Source organism: Falco cherrug, chromosome 6 (assembly GCF_023634085.1).
Source record: "Falco cherrug isolate bFalChe1 chromosome 6, bFalChe1.pri, whole genome shotgun sequence".
Lineage (NCBI taxonomy): Eukaryota > Metazoa > Chordata > Aves > Falconiformes > Falconidae > Falco > Falco cherrug.
Genome location: NC_073702.1, coordinates 44,675,288 through 44,696,269, shown reverse-complemented (window position 1 = coordinate 44,696,269; position 20,982 = coordinate 44,675,288). Strand labels below are relative to the sequence as shown.

The 20,982-nt window shown below is 41.4% G+C and overlaps 1 protein-coding gene across 8 annotated transcripts in view; it reads right to left on the bottom strand.

Moving 5' to 3' along the window:
• The window catches only part of LOC102047883 (SAM and SH3 domain-containing protein 1), a 570,321-nt gene that overhangs the window by 63,615 nt on the left and 485,724 nt on the right, over window positions 1-20,982 (bottom strand). The gene's annotated exons all lie outside the window — the stretch shown is intronic.

Here is a 20,982-nt window from a genome sequence, read left to right as displayed (position 1 = left end):
CACTTTGCTGTGTGATCTGCATGTGAAACCATGGGGGAACCTATTTACGGTTAGTTTATTCTCAGCCAGCCCTACCCCAGTGAAGTTATTGCAAAGTAAGCACTGTAAGCCAAAGGCCATCGTAGCCGAGTAAGCAACCACAGTAGTATACATGCTCCAAAAAAATAAAAAAAGGATGTGGATTTATTTCTCAGCACTGGAGGTCTTTTTGTTCATGCATTCCTCAGTCTACATGTAAATCTCTTACATCTATGAAACTATACTTCCTATGCCCTTTTTTTACAGGAAGGATGACAAAACGTTCTTAAGATTTACTACAAAAAAAGAAAAGCAGACACAATTTTCTGGAAATGCAGCCTTTTAATACTAAATAGGAAATTACTACTGACTGCCACAAAGTGGTGTTGGATTAACCTGCCCAGAAAGTTTGCAAGATGTAGACAGAAGCCTACTCTGCCATCACATGGCTGAGGCAGCTCGCACGGCTGGCCACGGCAGCCAGGAGGGCGCAGGACAGCTCACTGCCATGTGCTTGCTAGTGAACATGGCTGACACAGGGTCAGTGCCCTGCTGGGGGGCTTTCACAGAATCAGAAAGTGGTCAGGGTTGGAAGGGACCTCTAAAGATCATGTAGTCCAACCCCCTACTAAGGCAGGTTCTCCTACAGCGGGTCGCATAGAATCGTGTCCAGGCAGGTTTTGAATGTCTCCACAGAAGGAGACTCCACAGCCTCTCTGGGCAGCCTGTGCCAGTGATCTCTCACCCTCAAATTAAAGAAGTTTTTCCGCAGATTCAGATGGAAATGCTTGTGTTCCAGTTTGTGCTCATTGCCCTTTGTCCTGTTTCTGGGCACCACAGAAAAGAGCCTGGCCCGTCCTCTTGACACCTGTGCTTCAGAGATCTGTACGCATTGATAAGATCCCTCTCAGCCTTCTCTTCTCCAGGCTGAACAGGCCCAGCTCTCTCAGCCTTTCCTCACCAGGGAGATGCTCCAGCCCCCTCACCGCCTCTGGACCCTCTGCTGGACCCTCTCCAGTAGCTCCCTGTCTCTCTTGAACTGGGCAGCCCAGCAGGGGACACAGCACTCCAGATGGGGCCTCACCGGGGCAGAGCAGAGGGGGAGGATCACCTCCCTCGGCCTGCTGGCCATGCTCCTCCTCACGCCCCCCAGGATCCCACTGGCCTTGGCCACCAGGGCACAGTGCTGGCTCGTGGGCAACTTGCTGTCCACCAGGGCTCCCAGGTCCTTCTGCACAGAGCTGCCTTCCAGCAGGTCAGCCCCAGCCTGTACTGGTGCAGGGGGCTGTTCCTCCCCAGCTGCAGGACCCCACACTTGGCCTTTCTTGAACTTCATTAGGCTCCTCTCCACCCAGCTCTCTAACCTCTTTTTTGCCTGTCCATACATGGTCTGCATATCTGCTTTTGCTGATTTTATAGCACAAAAAGGGAAATTAAGTCCTTGAGTGGAACTCACCATGAAAAGGCAACCACGTTCACTTACTGACAGATCCAACAGGACTTTTCTAGTCAAGTAGAAGCTGGACCAAACCCAGGGAAATTCCACAGACATTCACAGATCAGGAAAGCAAAAATAGCTATTGGCACAAGACATCCCTTTCTCTACCCATTAGCTCTGTCAAAACGGAATCTGATTAGGTTTTGCATCTGGAAAAGACTGTAGGCATACCGCTGCAAATCCTCCTTGGGCACTCTCCCACTTCTGCCTAGAAGTCCACAAGGAGGGAAGGAAAGACAAGCCCCATGGTCCAAACACTCCCCATTCATGAGCACCTTGTTTGGCCACACACCGCTGCACAGATCAAAAAACAAAAGAGCATTTTATCAGCTATCCCATCTTAAAAGTTTCAGTATACCAGTCAGGAGAATCCACTTTGTCCCAAACATGCTTTTAGATCCCAACTTCCTGATGATTTATGTATTGCCTTAAAAAGCTGCTTACTGTAAGTGTTCGTTTGTTGGTGTTTTTTTAATACATTAGTTTTTGTAAACTATCATTTAAAAGATGCTATCTGGGTTCCCAAGGCTTTACAGAAGACTTTTGCTTGAGCATGTGAAGTTGTAGCCTGAAATTGCAATTAAATAGAAAGTCACTACTTTCAGGCTAAAACTATTCAACTGAATAGTCATCTGCATCCCATGCAACAAAATCCTAAAAAAGCTGACTGAATTTGCTTTCTTTTTTCTCACTGACTGTCAAGCCCACCCTGTAAGAACAGGAGCAGTTTTATAGGATCAAGATGACTGTGGAGGACAGAAGCAAGGGCAACTCTCCGCTCCCTCCTCTAAAGATCTACTTTGCAATGCTGGAATGCAAAATACCTGCTGGTTCTGTACTGCTGTGATTATTAGTCCTACCCGCCTTTCCAGCAGAATGGTATTCTTCCTATTGCTATTTAGACAAGAAAACAAAGGAAAATACTTAGGAAAATACTACTCTTGACTGAACTTCTGGCATAGATCTATATAGAGAACACATAAATTTTACCAGCCTTGAGCAATTGTATTCATGTAATTAAAAATCCATTAAACCTCACGTTAAAATCCACAGGTCATGTTTACTTCAATCCAGCAGGATCAGGGCCTTTTTTATAACAAGGACTAGTTCTAGAAGGTTGAGCAAATGTTGTATCATTGACATGCTCTCAAGCATGCTGTAACATCTTTTCAAAAAATATTTTCAAAGATTAGTTTCATGAAAGTACATCTTTCACCCTTCTGAACCAAACCTTAAAAATGAAACAGAGGAGAGCTTGGGATTACAGAAAGAGCGGCTGCAGTAACAGACATCCCTAGCCTGCATTTCCAGGACTCTGGTCTAGACAAAGCAGGCATCAGAGCAATTGGTATTTTCTGTCCCAGCAGTCTGCTACCCCAGATAACTGCCCTCCACATGTGCCCACAAAGCTTGCCTGTGGTGTGCCAGGCATTCACGCCACCTACACACTATGCAGAGCGCAAGAACCCCAATGATCTGAGAAAGTACCTGATTAAGTGCAGACTCCTTAAACTACATGATTAGATCCAGTGTTTCCCAAAGGTCCTATTTACTTCCACGGTTTCTGGATTTAAGGGGCCCTGCGTAAGTCACCCATCCTGTACTTAAACACTGTCAGTGCATATTAGGTATGTCCAATACACTGTTAATCACAGCAACCAAGATTTGAAGATTCTGGAAAAATGGAGATATTCACAAATTGCATCCAACCGCCAGAGAAAACGTAAGATGGAGGGCAAATGGTGGCTTAGCACCAGCTTGTCCAGCTCCCCTGAAGGTCTAAGCTAGCACAGCACAGAATCTCCAATACCGATAACAAAGCCAGAGGGAGCTGTCATAAATTAGTAATGCTAATATCCTGCAAAGCCCACTGAATTTCAACTAGGGGTTCCTCCATCAAGTCAACTACAGCTTATTTAAAACAACCGCAACTTGCAGAAACATTTTGTTCTCTCAGCTTTAAGGCCATATTCTTAGCAGTCCTATCTCCTTCCTGTCTCCTCCTTCACCCAAAGCTGATGCTGTCAGGAAGACAGCTGCAGGACGAGGTCCTGAGGTCTGGCTAAAGTTGTGCTCCAGCAGCTAAAGGAAGGGAAGGTCCGCAGGCATCGCACTGCCCAGGTACTGCCTGGTATCCCCAACACTTCCGCGCTGCAGGAGCTGCAAAAAGCAGCTGCGGAGCTGAACTGATAGGGCTTGGGAGCTCTGGTGCAGAAGTGCGAATCGGCAAAGTGTTTCATAGAAATCTCCCATTTTGAATGAAAATGCGCATTGTAAGCTTAACAAGCAGGATTTGTGGCTTATGCTTCAAGCCTTAAGTTGTTTGCCTTGGGGCTCAAGAAAGAAGCTTCCTTGACAGGTAGCTTTTCTGCTTACTTTGTATACCACGATTTATGTGATCATTTGGATGCATTTTCTATTCAAATCATTGCAGGCTTCTAAATATTGGGATTTTAGTTTTATACACTACCTTCCTCGTAAAAATCTTGAAAACAGTTTTACAATCATTTATGAGCTAAGCCTGAAAAATGAATATGGGAAGAAATAACAAAGCACTAAATACCCAGGGAAGAAGCTGGAAACCCATTTCCTGACTGGAATGGCAGGTTTTGAATTCATGAGAGACTTCCTCCCATGGTAACTTCAGTTCAGTTGTTCTGTTTGTAACATAACAGATAAGGGACGTTTCTGCCTATCTGAAAGCATTGCTGTCCTGCTCCTGAAATATACAAGCATGGTAGAGAGAAGCATCCAAAAGGAAACCTGGTTACTCAGGGTAAGGCTCACACATTCTAGGGGGAATACGCATATTTTAATTACCTAAACATTAAGCTTCATCTATGCTCCACACCACAACTTGGTTTAGGAAATTATATTCATTGAATGAATCCCTTCTAATTAGAAATTCATGAACCTCTTCACAGTTTCTGCCACAGGAGCTGTATCCATCTGAATTATAAATTTAAACACTCCTCTGCAGATCCCAAGACAGGATTAATTTCACTGTGCAGACAGCAACCGTGCAAAGTGAGACCCAGACGGCTGCTGGGAAAATTCAGTGACATAACCAGTGAAAAAGGACGTAGCTGAACCGCAAATTTATAAATAATTTTATGAAAGCATTTCAGCAGGTGTAAATAAGGCAGCTACAGCAGAGAACTTTCTGTGAGAAAATTCTGCCAGTCTCTTCCCCCAAATATTTTCCTTATTTACTCCAAACACGCACTGCATGTTCTAGTCTGGCTTCTGAAACAATTAAACAAAGCTACATCTGAAAGACAGCCAGAGCACCAAAGGTCTCTAAGAGTTTGTTTTACTTTGAAAGCAATCATTCTGCCCAGAGTGCTCTACCATGCACCATATTTCAGCCTCTGCAGCAGTTCTGGAGAAGGTGAAGGGAAGCCCCAGTGCAAAGACAGTGCAGGTATGCAAGTGTGTAATGGAAATTGCCTACAAGTCACTAGCTATGGGGTCACAGGTTAGAACAAAGAAATAAAAAAAGACCTATCCCTGTAGCAACCACCTCAGCAAGTTTTTGAGGGAATTAACCATCTCAGTGAGTTTCCAGTGGTACAGGCTAGCAAAAGTCCCATTTTGAGTCTCAAACCACAACCTCTGGACCATCCCGTTAGCAGTTTCAGTGAAGACTGAAGGCTTCCTGCTCCATTACTCTTGCACGTTAGATCCAGAGCTGACACATGCTAAATGATACCAGCCTGTAGCAGCAGCAAAACTCTGGATCAAGAAAATGAGCTATGTGGGAGGAATGACTAAAAACAAACAAACAAAAAAAAACCCCAAAAAACAACCAAAGGGATTTCAAACAATAAATACTTCTACACAATACAGAAATAACAGTCCAAGTATCTCAGTGCCTCCTTGTACAGCACAGTGCAGACACAGGTAAACACTTAGCTTACTACTGATGAAATGCAGCTTCAGAGCGAACACGCTGCTCCAGCACTCACATCTGCTTTTACTCTTAGTTAGGGAAGAAGAATCATGCCTCTCAACTTGACACAAACGCTGGAATCTATTGAATGTAACACATCACGGGGGGAAGCGTTTGACACTCTCCCCTCTGCCAACAATAAAACCAGAAAGTTTTTGTCCATCTCAAATACATTGCATGCAACACTAAGCCACAGGGGCTGAGAAACATTCCACGATGTTTTTGAAAAACATAAATCATTAGCAATTACAAAGAAACTGCAGCTTTTGTAAAGCCCTATAACAATGAAAAGCAAGGCAGTGCTAACTTGTAAGCCCACATGTAACAAATAGAGGTCGAATCAGCGAAATTACGGCACAAACACCAACAGCAACAGGCTTCAGAGAAAGTCGATACGGGAACACAGCTTTCTGCAGCAGGGAAATCAAGTACCTTCTGATCAATTTTCCAATCCAAGATGAAGCAAGCCCAGAAATATGGCAGCTGTCTGTGCAAAAAAACATATTAATATAAAGGCGTGTATATGCAATTGGGACACAGCAGGGCTTTGATTGATTTATTTTACGTTTTACAGCTACTATCCAAATGGTAAAACAGTAAAGAGCTCTTATGCTGACATAACTGCTTCTATACTAGAGCTCTTGCTGGTATAAACAGGATGAGCGAGACCTGCCATCTTTGCCTGAAACTCCTCAGGTCTGTCAGCATCAACTTTTATGTACAGGTAAGGCCAAAAAAGAACTTTTGTGAGAAGAAATAGTGATTGAAAACGCAGCAAAATACATGGGTTTCCAGGGAGGACTTTAAGATAGCGAGGGTGTTTGTGGCATCAGGATGAGGTACAACATTTCAGAGGAATAAGAAGAAACCCAAACAAACCACATCAAGAATGGTTAAAAGTGAAGCTGGAGGGGGCTCAGGATGTGATGCAGGCAAGTGGGGTGTGAGGCAAAGCCCAACTGGATGCTGCCCCTTGCTCTCATGCAGGAGCTGACAGGGCCCAGGGAAGAGTCACCACTTCCCCCAGGGAGGGGGTTTTGGCCTTTGGGAAAATGACACAAGGAAGGGAGAAAATAAATGAATAAACAAACAAACAACAGTGTGTTGCAGTGTACTTTGGGGTAGGAACAGTATGGTCAGCCAAGTGCAGGCTCCTTGCCCAGCTGCCGGCCCTCTAGTGAGGATGGCTATGGAGGTGTGCGGGTACCTTGGCCTCAGCAGAAGCGATACCCTCAAATAATTAGGAAGTCAGCACCTCTGTGAATAACATACCCCCCACCACCACCCTGCATCTTGCTTTCCTGTAATAGCAGGGCCAGGTATTTAGAGTGGTTTTGCAGCAAAGCACTCACAGCATCATTGATAAGATAATCCCAAACAGCTCCTCGCCTTGAAAGCCATGGCAGAATATGCCAAACTTCTTCCTGAATATTGATGGTCCTGATCTGTTTTTATGTGCTCTTCAAATTCAGGATACCCATTCCTCAGGTTCAGTGATGTTCTCCATTCCCCTCTATGAAATGCTTTTCAGATCTTACCCATTTTTCATTCTCGTGTACACAAAGCTGTACTGTATTTGTACTAAGCTTCTTTGCCATTTTTCTCAATTTTCCTTTAGTACTTTCAAGAACAACAAAACATGTATTTTCTTTCTGAAAAGTGGCAAGGAAAGAGAAGGGGAAGCCCAGGCTAAGACTTAATGTCTCCAGGAAACTCCTACAGCCATGCTATAAATCCTTTCAGAGGTACTGTGGAAACTTAGGCTAACACAAGTCCACTGTATGTCATATTGTGTGTCATATCACAACTGATACGGTAGTTGTGCACCTACACACCAATAACCGTGCCTCCAGCACGTGACATTTCAGATGATCTATACTGCAAATGAACGGAAGCTTTTATGCTGAATCAATCAATACACTCAAGGCTCAGGGATTCTTGTGAAATGGGATGTTAATGTAGTACAGATGAATTTTTGCAAGTGTACTCCCTTTCATATCATCATTTATTGTGCCAGCTAACGTTTAAAAACTCCACATTATTTTCACTTGATGTTGTTCCAAACAGTAAATTACCAATGAATTATTCAGAAGATCTGTAGCAGAAAACACAAACTACAGTTGACTTTTAGTTACTAAGGCCTTAAAAACCCTGGTGAAATTCACGAGTAGGTAAATCAGAAGAAAACACTACTCATGAAGAAACCCACAAAGGTCATTTTTTTTCCTAATATCACAGATGCATAGGGTACCAGCAATGAAGTCCCTCATTTCAGGGGGAAAAAGTACTAACACTTTCCATTAATTCCATTCTGGGAAAGCAGTGATTTACTTCGTTAAAAAAGAGACAGATTAAGAGAAAGTCAAAGAAGTTATCTGGTGGAAAACAAAGGATATTTTAGCTTAAAACTTCCCCCCCTCCGCTTTTTTTAATTATTAATTTATGTCAAGCTGATAACCTGCAATACATTTTGTGTCAGAAACTTCCATTGTTACAGTCACTGTAATGTGCAGATTGGCTACGGCAGTAAAATTAGACAGTTCTCTCCATTTCTTTTATTTGAGACACCTTACATTACAGAGACTCAAACCAAAACCCAAATACACATGAAAGAGATAAGATTCTTTCTGTTGGATCCTTTAGCTGTGGTGAGCAAACCCAGAATTCAGAGCTTGACAGCATCATGGGCAGTGGAAGAAAAGCACCAGTTCATGAGAAACCTGGCACCACCCTTTGTTTCTACAACTGCTACCCTTTGGGCTGCCCGTTATTGCCATCAGGCCATGGTCTTCAGAGCTCATGGCCTCCTCTTGTGTTCATAAGTTTCTGGGAAAATCTGCACCTATATCCAAGTTTTTAATTTTAAAGCCTGTATATAGAGGCACATATATCTACTCTGTGTTTTCTTTTAAACGTGAAATTGAACCTTTCAGAACAGGACTAAAGCCTTCCTTTAATTCAAGAAATTATACCAGATTTAAGCCTCTCACACCCAGCACAGAATTTCTGAAAGTTTTAGTGCTACTGCTCGGGAAATGGATATTTCTTTTAAAGCTTTATGGAAGGGAAAGAATCCAGTAAAAAAAAAAAAAAAAAAAAAAAGCAGGAAACAAAGGCAACAGAACCATGTAACTGAGAGCTGAGCTGAGCCGAGCCAGGGCCTGAGCCACGTTATCCCACATCTCTGGCAAGCAGTCTTATCATGAGGCTGTGCCCACACACATTTACTGGTTTTCTCATCTTTCCATGCAGAAATTCAAACAGCCTCCTGTTGCATCCTTTCATGCAAAAATTACGTCAAAACTTTAAACACTGGGGCAAAGTAGATTCTTCCTTTCCAACTGACAGTGAAACTGTGCCTCTTTTCTCCTCTTTCACAGGTTAAAAACATCAAGAGCTGCAAGCTCAAAAATGCAGACATCCTGAACTCCAGTCTTTGTTAGTAGAAAGCCTTGCAGCCCTAGCTTTCAATGCACCCATTCTCAGTGCTTTAGACTCGGAAGGCCTTTTCTGCTGATTTTCACTTTCAGTTTAAAGTTTTTAATCCAGTTTAGTTCCCCCTTAGTGACTTCTATGTTCATTTCATGAAAAATCCCTGGTCATGAGATATGTTGTATATATCATGACTTCTAAACATGGAGGGCTGGTAGAGTCTGTCCCCCACTTCAGCCACGCTGACAGTGGAAACAGCAGGAATACAGATGAGAAAAGGTTTTGAAAAAAAACTTCTATCAGAAAACTTGTGTCAGCTCATGGGGAACTGACTCTTCGCTAACATCTTCCACTACGATAAACTCATTCTGAAGAAACAGTTTCTTTCAGGATCCTTTCTAAGTAGGCAAGCTTGAAGCAGGAAAGAAACTGGTCGTATTGGGAAAACTTTTAATATATATATATTTTTTTAAACCTGCCTTTTATAACCATTTAAAAAGTATAATCAATGTTTAACTTGAATTCAAACTGGTTTTGTTTACTATGTAGGTATGTGAAACTGAACACCTGAAAATTAAGATGGATAATACGAATTCATTCCCTAGAGCTAGGCACTGAACTGCTCACTCTCAACCTGCATAAATGCACTCAAGGAATGTGAGGGGGTGAGGGAAGAGAGACAAAGGTTGACAGTTGAATGCGAACTTCAAAGACTCCTAGAAAGTGAGGGGAAAATTAATTTTTTGAACAAGTGAACTGAAAACAAATTAACCATATTAATGCAAAAAAGGATTAGCCCACAAATTGCTAGTCTATATTTATACGCCCTTCATGCTATAAAAAATACCTTTGATAAAAAGACTATTAAATTAGCCATTCTCTCTTTACCTTTGAAATTAAAGCCTGTATTTGATAGATGCTTTGGGTCAGATCCTTACATATTTAAGTCTTCATTACTGGCCACCACATGATAGTTACTATCAAACTGAATTTCAAATCACCTCTGATGCATTGTATTCTATTTTTTAGGCCCAAAGACAACATGAAAGATTGTTCCCATCAGAGGGAAAAATGGTTGATGAAGGCCATTATACCATTTGTCACAATTCTGTATATTTACAATATAGATACAGCGCATCCTTGTTTTGATAATATTAAGAAGTAATTATTGCCTTCTACACACTCATGGTAGAAATCTGCACCTACACAACTACTGATAGAAATATTCTTCATTTCTATTTACATTTAAAGTTAAGACTGGACTAGAAACTCTCATGCTGTAGATAGTTAACAGTAACAGCCCCAGGTGGTGGTGGTGCAGCAAATGGAAGCCATGCTCTATAGGATTACTGCTGCCGCAAGTTTGGCTCTGAAGGGTAATGGTTCGACAGTGACATCTGATAGCTCCAATACTAATCAGCACAACTGCTGGTAAGGGGTTAAATTGAAGGCATCAATCATGCCATTAACAGCTCCCACTGTTGGGCCAGGCTCCAGCCCAGCTGCAGAGCTCCAGCCAGTTCTTGCAAAGCTCAGCTGTTCTACTGAAGAGGCACAAGTGGGCTTCTGCCAGGTAACCAGCACTTGGGATAGGAGGTGTGTCTTGCCCTGGCACACTGGCCTGACAGCAGAAAAGTGCTTAATACAGGTTTCAGTGATTCCTAATTTAAAGCTGTACAACACTCATCCTTTGTTCAAGGCAGGAGGCTAGAGATCTTCCCCAGGAAAGGACAGTGAGGACCAGAACCCTCTCCCCAGGGCCACAGCAGCCTCCTAGTACAAAGTCCCTGCGGCTGACTCCTGCTCCCTCCAGCCCAGGGGCATTGCACTGGTTTCAGGCTAGTGCAGGATGGCAATGCACAATCTTTGCCTCATTTGTGTTTTTAGGCAACACGAGTTATCCCATCACAGACTGAGTCAGGGTCTTTTCCAAACAAAAGGCCAACTGCTGAATGATGAACACACTTAGTATTAAGAATATCTGCAGAGAAAAAGTAATTATGACACTGTTATGTACTGCTTACAAAGCATTTGAACCTCAGCAAACAGCTGTCCTTCACGTAACCACATAAAACTCAGACCTGAGGAATCTGCAAAGAAAGCTGCCACCACTGCTCCAAGCAAATCATCTGCCTTCAGCATCCACAACTGTTCACCAGAGAATTAAGAGTGCTGTAGTAAAGTCTTACAAATTAGTTTCTAACTTAACATTTTCTCCCTGCAGTCAAACCACATACAATCAGCTGCTTAGACCATTTTATTCCTGAAGTGGCAACTACAACATGCTTCTTCCCAAGTTTCACTTGCAACTTCAGCCTTTCTCACCACCAGACCGTGGATCACACTTGACTTTAAGAAGGACTCACATGACTGGCAATGCAGAAACAAATGAAGCGCAAGTGCAGAGCAGACTTGCAGTCAAGAGCTACTCACAGTTTTTCAGCAATGCAGTGTGTACAAGTAACACATACGCTTAATTTCAGAAAAACCTGTACAGCTTTGCACTCCCTCATGCACCTTCTTATTCATCCTTTCTACTCGGCACCATATTTTACTATTAAAGGAGTATTGCAGTCACAGGCAATCAAAGTATGGCTTTAAAAAGGCTGGTATGCATTGCTTGCATTTTTATAACTTGTCTTTCAAATATACATAAAGTGAAACAGAGCCCTCAGCAACCAGTAACTACTTCTGTTTAGAGGCCCATTCAAAACCCAGCGACTTTGCTAAAGAGGGCTACAGAGTGTCCTTATGCAGGCTATCCAGCAGCACAAGAGTTGGCTGTAAGTTACAGGGATGTCCTGATGAAATTAAGTGGATATGCCTCATCTGTACAGCTACAGAGAAGGTTCAGCCCTCCACATGCCTAAGCAGAACTGTAAAATTAAATAATTGGAAGGAGGTCACTTACAACTGTAAATGCAAGAAATGCATTTGCAACCTTGTGTGCAGCTTTTGGCTGGGGTAGAATTAATTTTCTTCATAGCAGCTAGTAAGGGGCTATGGTTTAGATTTGTTCTGGAAACAGCATTGATTATACAGGGATGTTTTTGTCTCACACAGCGCCAAGGCCTTTTCTGCTTCTCATCCCACCCCACCAGTGAGTAGGCTGGGGGTGCACAAGAAGTTTGGAGGGACACAGCCAGGACAGCTGACCCCAACTGACCAAAGGGACATTCCATACTGTTTGGCACCATGCTCAGCATACAGAGCTGGGGGAAGGAGGAGGAACGGGGGGACACACATTTGGAGTGATGCTGTTTGCATTCCCAAGTAACTGCTACAGGTGATGGAGCCTGGCTTTCCTGGGGATGGCTGAACACCTGCCTGCCGCTGGAAAGTAGCAAATGAATTCCTTGTTTTGTTTTGGTTGCATGCTCAGCTTTTGTTTTATTTATTAAACTGTCTTTATCCCAACCCATTACTTTTTCTCACTTTTACTCTTCCAGTTCTTTCCCATGTCCCACTGAGGGGGGAGCAAGCAGCTGGGTAGTGCTTAGCTGCTGACTGGGGTTAAACCCTGACACTCTGGAGGCCAGCTAGAGCAAGCATGCTTTACATTGTCCTTAAATCAACTGGGTGTAATGTAAAGGCCACCTTTTACCATCTTCCTGCAGAAACTTGGGGCTTTATCATGACTCCTAGTGCATATAACTAAGCCTTCCCAATCATATTCTAAACAGGTGTGTACCTAAGAACAGAAATAGATCAAAACCAACCAAACAAAAACCCAGAAGAGAAATTAAATGTTATGGACAACAAAATAACAAAGCACAAGACTAGAAGTGACAAAGAAAATGTTGACAGCTGGGATACATGTGTAGTAACAGCAAGAGCAAAGCAGACTGTACACTGCAGTCCTCAAGGTAAGAAGTGTTGGCAACCAGATCTCATTCTGGAGACAGATAAAAAACACGTGGAATAAAGAACCACCAGCAAAACCATTAAAAAAACCGAACCAATTGCACAATCCCCTCAAAGAGAAAGACAGCAGCAAAGGTACAGAAGAAATACAAAACTCACAAACATATAGCAAATCAAATCTGCAAGTCCAGAGACCTTGGTGCCTCTTAACAACACTGCCGTATTGCTATGAGCAGTAAACTTCAATTACAATCTAAACCAAGTGGTGGTCAAAATCTTGACTGGGAAAAATCCATTGAAGTCAAATCATTTCAGCTAATAATTTGCTGCCAAGCACTTCCAATGCTGCTTTGTCATTGCTGGCAAGCTGACGGAGCAAGCACACTGCAAGCTGCTTGCCTGCAACAAGCCAAGGGTTTGCTGCAGGAAGGAAGCGTGCTCTGTCTTGTCTCCTCTTCCCTCCAGCAAATATAAGTTACACATGCAAAACCTGGTGAACAAATGACCAAACACCCTGTCTTTGCTAATGTCTTTGTGTAAGCATTATGACTCAGTTCGCTGGTAGGCCCTCCTACCAGCTAAATTAATTTACTGTGGTAAGGAAAATCTGAGCAAAGTAAAATTTAAGCTGTACAAACACCTGCAAGAGTTTCTAAATGCCTGGATTTTTGTGGCCAAGACCTGCTTGTTTGGGCAGGTGCTGCCACTGTTGTGGGAGTGTCCATGGCACAAATTGCTCTGCTCTGTCTTCAGAAGGGAAAGCTGCCCTCGCTCCTTGGAAACAAGTGTGCTCTAATCATGACAGCAACAAAATGTCTTGACCAAAAGCTTCATCTTTTTCTTCTCAGACTCCCCTTAATACCTTTGGGTTTTTTCCAGGTTATGGCCCTAAGAGGGTTTAGTTACAACAGCTTGAGGCTCTCATCAGTGCATACACCCTTTCTTTAACAGTTTTTCTTGTTTCAGATCCAGTTCAAACACAAACTGCTCCTCAATAATATTGCCTCTTATTCAGTTACGCATACTCTGTGAATAAGTCCATGCCAGTGGAAAGAGAACAAATTTTCAATTATATAAGATCTTGTTAAAAACAAGTGAAATAAAAATAGTACATCAGTAAACACAGCCGAAACTACAGAACTATCTTCCATGTGCTGCGCTAGGCTTTCACAGATATCAGCAGGTCTTGCTAAATGAACTAGATCAAGGTATGCAACATGTTCAGGGTGCTACTTAACTCTATAAGGAAACTATGGGTTTATGCACTTTCACTGGCTTTTAAACCAGAGAGACATGCAGTGCCATTAATGAACATTATCTGTTTAAAAGACAGTTACCTGTCTTTTAATCCGCTCTTCATTTAGCTTAATCTACGATCATTCTTATATATTTTTTTAATATCTTTCAGAGAACTTGAGGGGTTAAAACAACAAAGTATTCAAGCACATGCCTGGCAACTGTACTCATATGTTTAAACTTTAGCATGTTTTTGCATGCTTTACTGAATGGAGTCCTGATCCCCCAGGACAGGGTACAAGCAGTAGGAGAAGTTAGTAAATAACACAGGATACCTTAAGTTTTCATCGTATGGGATTGCAGTTCCTGTAGGAAGTGCAGTTTCCACATTTCACTATGCATCAGATGCAGTTTCTGCACAACTAAGCAAGCCTTTAAGAGGATAGCAGATCTTTTTAAATCTTGAAAAAGAGAGGAAATCACTCACTGTCCAAGAATGTCCAGAGGCTGCTCTTTTTCAGTTCATGGGATCACATGAGTTGAGATGACAAGAGTGTGGAAACTAGTCAGTGCTAGGAAAGGCTGGGGACTGCAGCAATGACAGGGAGACTACCTGAAGCCAGTTTCATTATTCACCATTCCTCACAAATGCATGCAAATCCTCACATCTAGGCATAGCTCTCATGCACTGAAATTCTGTGAGGGCTCCTATGACTGCTAAATTGCAAAAGTGGATGTAAAGAATTCCTTAGATATCAAAGACCTACTGGTACTCTGCACTTGTGAAAACAAGCTCCAAATCTTGATAATATTGCAATGCCAATACCAGATTCACTTCTGATTTGAAGTAATGCTTCAAACTATGAAAAAAGCCCTGAAAAAATCAATCCACCAACTGCTTGCTATTAACTTTTTCCAAAGTACATGATGACACTAGACTAGGAGAGTTATACTTGTATTCATAAATAATTTCAATTATTTCTTGTGTTTCCCTATCCTTGACCAGTACTCAATTCTAGCTCCTTGTTAAAAGTGCATGGCAAATCTATATACTGAAACAGACACCTGTTTTCAAATCACATGTAACTCACTAGAACTTTAAAATGCCAAAAAATAAGCTTAAATACGGTGAGAGCATTGATTTGACGTGATCTTTATCTTTACACTTTTTAAACAGTAACTAAATTGCCTCCCAGCTGTCAGCTTGAATTAGACACTATTAATAACATACTCAGTTATCAGCCTTTTATATTAACAGCTTTGTTTGCCCACTCCTTCAGTACCGTTCAGATCCAATTAAGAAACAACTTTTAACACAACCTTGCACATTTCAGAAGGTGTGGATTGAATGGATTCTCATAACTCTTCTGCAGCTGTGCCCCCTCAACAAGGCCTTGAAGTGCCTGCAAAGATTCAAAACGCTGCTGCTGTTGTTTAGGTACTGAAATGTGAGGTTATCTCAGTAGAGCACTCCCACACCAGACCCTTTGCTGGCTATGCAAGATATCTGCTGTAAAAACTGTTTTTCGTGGCCTTTGCCTATTTGCTACTAAAATACTCTGTTTTCTTTGCACGTCCTTGGCTTCTCTAGCACTGACAAATGCTTGTCTTTTATACCATCCCTTTCTATTGCTTCAAGTCTCCATGTTAGAGGACAAAAAGACATTTTGCAGTTTACTGAAAAAAGAAAAATGTTAACTGGTCAGAATGAAAAATGAATGATCTGTTTGCTTTAACATTTTGAAAATCAGTTTCTTGGTAGATATAAATGTGCTTGCAATTATTATTTTCAACAAGCTTGAAAATAATGGACTGTTCTGATTAGCAGTCCATGTAAAATAGAAGTTACAGAAAGAAGACCACTGCGGTTTTAGAGGCCGGCATGCAAGGCTAATTTGAGCCTGTTTTGCTCTCTCTTCAACTGCATCTCCCATCACTAATTCTGGGCATACTGCAAGCCATAAATTTTGATGTCCTCCACACCACGGAAAGGGGAAATAAAAGTCTTCAAAAAGGAAAAAAAAGTCTCCTCCAGAGCTTTCTTCTGCATATTTTACACTTTGGACTGCCTCAAACAAAATACTTGCTTTTTAGAGGTGTTTTTACAATACACTGTCCTAGTGCCTGTGGGACCTGCTCCCATGAGATTTTTCCACAGCTGCACGCTTAGAGAAGTGATTTATGTGGTGACCATGAAACACACAATGCACTGATATTCCCGGGAAGAGGAAAACTAAACCAAAACCTACTCAGCCTTGAGACTGTATTTCCCACCAGGACAGCCACTAGGTTCACATCTGTCATACGGCTTTGAACTCTTTCATTCGCACTGCTGAAGATCACATCACCACCTCCACAGGAAAAACTGAGAAGAGCATGGCATGATGGTCAGAAGAAAACACAGTGCAAAGCACAAACATGTGGGAGACTACTTCAGAAGATGGTGCTCCTTTGGGGGCAAAACAGCTTGAGACAAAATCAGCAGTGCAGCGTTGATATATCTTGAAGAAGATTATTGACATTACTCAGACCGCTCTGGTCTTCCAATAGACAGCAAGGCTCCTCACATCTACTGCTCCTCCTGCAATAAATGAGTTCAATGCAGTGCTGAGTGACACTACGGTAGGTTCATCCAGCAAACCTACAAAGAAAAAAAAAATCCTCTTCATTATTTTCACGTGCTCTGGCTGCAAACATTCTGAACAAACCTCTCTAATATTTAGGAGTCTGAACTGAAAACGACCCAGGCTATCACACCAAAAAAAGTGAAAGGTAGCTATTACTGGTGCCTGTTCTGCCTCAAATTGCCAAAAACATTCATAACGTGCCTCCTACAATGCCCAAAGAAAACACGGAGAATCATTTGCTACAAAGATAAAAAACATGTCCTCTGAGGGGTGGGAACTCTTAACAAAAAAAACCCAAACCCACCACAAACGCAGCACAGAAACTGTTTCCCCTCTCACCTTCTGTGAGTGACATTCCCAATACAGTAAGAGAGAAATCTAGGCATAGAAAATACTCAGTCCCTCTTCCAGTTCTGCTACTAGCTTTCTGTATTATCTTAAGGGAGTTACTTAAACCCTTGTGTATCGGTATTTTTATCTAGAAACAAGAATTCCTACCTACCATACTTCACAGCTTTGTCAAAGTTCTTTTGAAGCTGCCTGAACACTTCAGAAAAGACATACGGAGGTATAACCCCCAGAATTATAGCATGCATCTCCTTTCCTCAGTGCCCTGCATTTGCAGCTGATGGCCATCAATGCATCCACTCTCAACTCAAGACCATGGCACACAGCTGGCTGCTCAAAAAGGACTCTGCTACTGCAACTACCCTGCTGCCAAAGCCTGTGTTGAAAACCATCACTGAGATGATTGCCCGAGAAAGTAACCATAAAATGCTCTGTGACTGTCTCCCTCCCACTCAGTCCCAGACAAACCTCTCTCCCCGTATTCTTATAGAGAGCATATACAGTATTTCTGTGTATTTTTATTAGACTACATTTTAATTAGACTTGATCACATAGCAGGAGTAGCTATCTCTAGGGGTCCAAGAAAGCACAAAGAGACAACGTGGAGAGAGAGGAGCTGTTTTACAAACAGCCATTGTGAAAGCAAAGATGGCAAAGGCCCCCAGCAAACCAATAGTCTTGTTGAGTCGGTTAAATAGTTCACCCTACCTTACGTAACTGCATGGCTATTGTCAGGTCCTTAACTTTTAGAGTAAATAACCATTCTGAAAAAATAAATGGGGGGTGGGGAGCACTAAAGAGCTATAACTGCTTTTTTACAACAATCCAATTCCCTGAAAAGTCATTCTTCTCAATTTGCCCTGCTTTATTAAAAGTGTGCATGCCAAGTTGAGATAACATCTCTTTACTGTTATAATTTTGATCTACACAGCAATTCATGATTGGCTCTTTGTCAGCTCTGGCTCTGATTCTGGATACACACACACACACAAAAGCAGCCCTGCAGACTTCATGGGCTGTGACTATACTTCCACCATGCACACAAAAAATACCAACTGCATTATGAAACTTAATTTTCTTCCTCAAACTTCCCATTTTGAAAAAAAAAAAAAAAACCACCACACAAAACCCAAAATTAATTGTATTCTGAAAGCAGACTTTGAAGAAAACGTGTCAGCCGTTAGCACTGTGCCTCTAATTAAACCAACTATTTACAGTCTCCACAAATTCCCTCTGTAGTCATAATGTAGTAGTTTCTATATGCCAATTTCACAGTATACACAACTGTTTTCATATTATCAGCACTGCCTTGCTGACTGCTTAAGATAAGGCCCTCATCTAGCAATGCAAAGGAGACTTAATCTCTGTCAGCCATCTATTAATGAGAAATGGGAACCATCCACAGAAAGTGTTCCGCTCCTCCAGAAAAATCTCTAACTGCATAAGAATATAATCTTTCCTAGATTATTTAAGGGGATGACATTACGAATATCCTTTCCCCTCCCCCCTTCTTATCCTGAACTAGCATCTCTTAAACACAATGTCCTTAATTTTTGTTGCAACTCCTTCAAATGCTAATTTATGTTCCTTTGGTTGCACTTGGAGAGCCTTTTACATATATCTAAATTAATGTCCTGAAATTTTCATCAAGTTCAGAGAACGAACATTGCTACATTCAACACTTGTAAGCTTAATATATTTTCTTGCAACTTTGAGAAAATTTATCTTGGCAAATGAAAATTCAGAAATGGCCCAGAGCCAACTGTCAAGAAAATGTGGAAACCAAAGCAGTAAAACTTCCTGTATGCCAAACACCAGGAACACCCCTTTGCTGTGCTATTTCTCACTGTTGCTGAAGAGGCATCATTTGTCATTAGCCAAATCTGTTCACTGTCCCATCGCAGGTTTGATCCAATCAAGAGAACAGAGTTTGTCAAGAGGCACTGGATCAAAACCAAATACTTCCAATAAATTAGTTAACTTCTGTATGCCTCTGTTTAACCATCTGTAAAATGGATATTTTACCATCTACCTTGGTGCAATGCGCAGATGCGAATCACGTGTAACAATAATCTGTCTGCACACACAGTAGTACCATGGCACAATGAAAGTAACTCCTTACAGTGCTGTAGACACAGTCTGTCCTCTTCAGGGCAGTCATAATCCACTACCTGAAAACGTGTTTTCAGAAAGAGATGTCATGGTGTTGGCAAAGGACAGAAGCTATTTTACATGATATGCCCTTACACTTCTAAACCAGTGATTTTTTTTACAGACAAATCAAGTGACCACCGCAGAAGTCTCCCTTCCTGCATGGCTTTAAACTTTTTTTTTTTTTTTTTTTTAATGAAGAATGGTATTTTCTGCAGAAAGGGGTGGGTGGGTGGGTGCGGGGGTGTGTGCAGGGACAGGAACCTGGAAGTATTTTCAGCAGGAAAGTTTGTGAATATGGTACTATTTCCTATTAATGAAAAGCAGACCTTGAAGTAGCCTGTGAAGTAAGAAAGTGGCAGACAAACACCTATATTAAAAACCATTAATAGACTTTTCCCCATCATAAGACATATTCAGGATATTGTTTTCGAAACAATAAAAGCTAAATCAGGATTTTTAAATACAATTCCATAGAACAACAGAATGTTTGACAATGGGAAACAAGTTACACAAATAATTCTGTTTCACAAAGCTATTATATAATTGTAAATCTATGTAATACAGTTTATCATTTGATTTCCAAGTCATCAGGCACAGAAGGAATACAATTGTGTTTTGTTTGCAAACCTCCCAGGAAAAAAAATTAAAATATACAAAATAGAATATATTAATATTACATAAAACCGAGAAAAAACCAATAAACACTTATTTTTACAGCTCAGTTCTATTGAAAGGAAGGTTGAAGAGCAGTTGTGATACAGCCTGAGTTGAACTCTTCCTTTTTCTTTACTGTAGCATGCAATAAATAAGGCCTTCAGGGTTTAATATCAAGTAATTAATTACTAAATTTATGGAAGGCTCCACTACAGAAATCAATAAATAATGACTAAAGAAGGCATTATGAATAAAACAACTTCATAATGCTGGTAACTCCACTTGAGAGGATGGCAAAATATTTCTACATAGTAAGTATACACCAATTCAATCCATGGAATGAATATAATCTGCACTGAATAAACTACTTAACATTTTGCACATGACCTCAGGGTTCAGACAGGTTAATTTCTCTCCCATCTTTTTGCAAGGTCACATGTAAATACAGGGGGTCCTCTGGACCCTTCACTGCCACTTTTGCTTAGAGACTGACCCTTTCTTACAAATATCCACAGTGGCATGTGCTTTTCAAGAGGAGTTTAAAAAATACCTACATCAATTAAGATGACTAAGATGGCACAGGACGGGACTGCTCAATTCAAAACTGCCACCCCAGAACCTTGCCTAGCTTTTGCCAAAGCTAACGTGATCTATAAAAACATACACATATGTATTTTTTTATATACCTTTTAAGATCGATAAATATATGTTGATGTCTGTTGATAGAGCAAACGACAAAGGTACAAAGAGAGACTGTTGTCTGCTTCTGTTACCAAGGAGCAAAGGGCTGGAAAGTAGTGTCATTATCCATTACACAGACAAAGGTTGTTTTCATATAAGGCTCCATTCTAGAAAAACAAACATGTCAATCCACTACCACTACTAGGAAAATAACTAATGAAAAAGCAAGTTATTCTGGCCTAATGTTTGGAAATAAGATGTTACTCAATACGGAGAACTGAAAGGTACTGCATTTAAACAGAATTACCCAGACAAAGCCATCCAGGGTGGGGAACATCTGGAGAGCTAACAGGCTGGCAGAAAAGGGTGTAGGGATTACTCTAAATCATAAACTAAGAATGAATATTAGTATCATGCTATTGTGTAAAGGACCACCATTGTATTTACAAATATAAGCAGTATAATGACGTGCTATCAACCCCTGTGCTCTAGTAAGTTCTGCTAAGACCTCAAGTGCA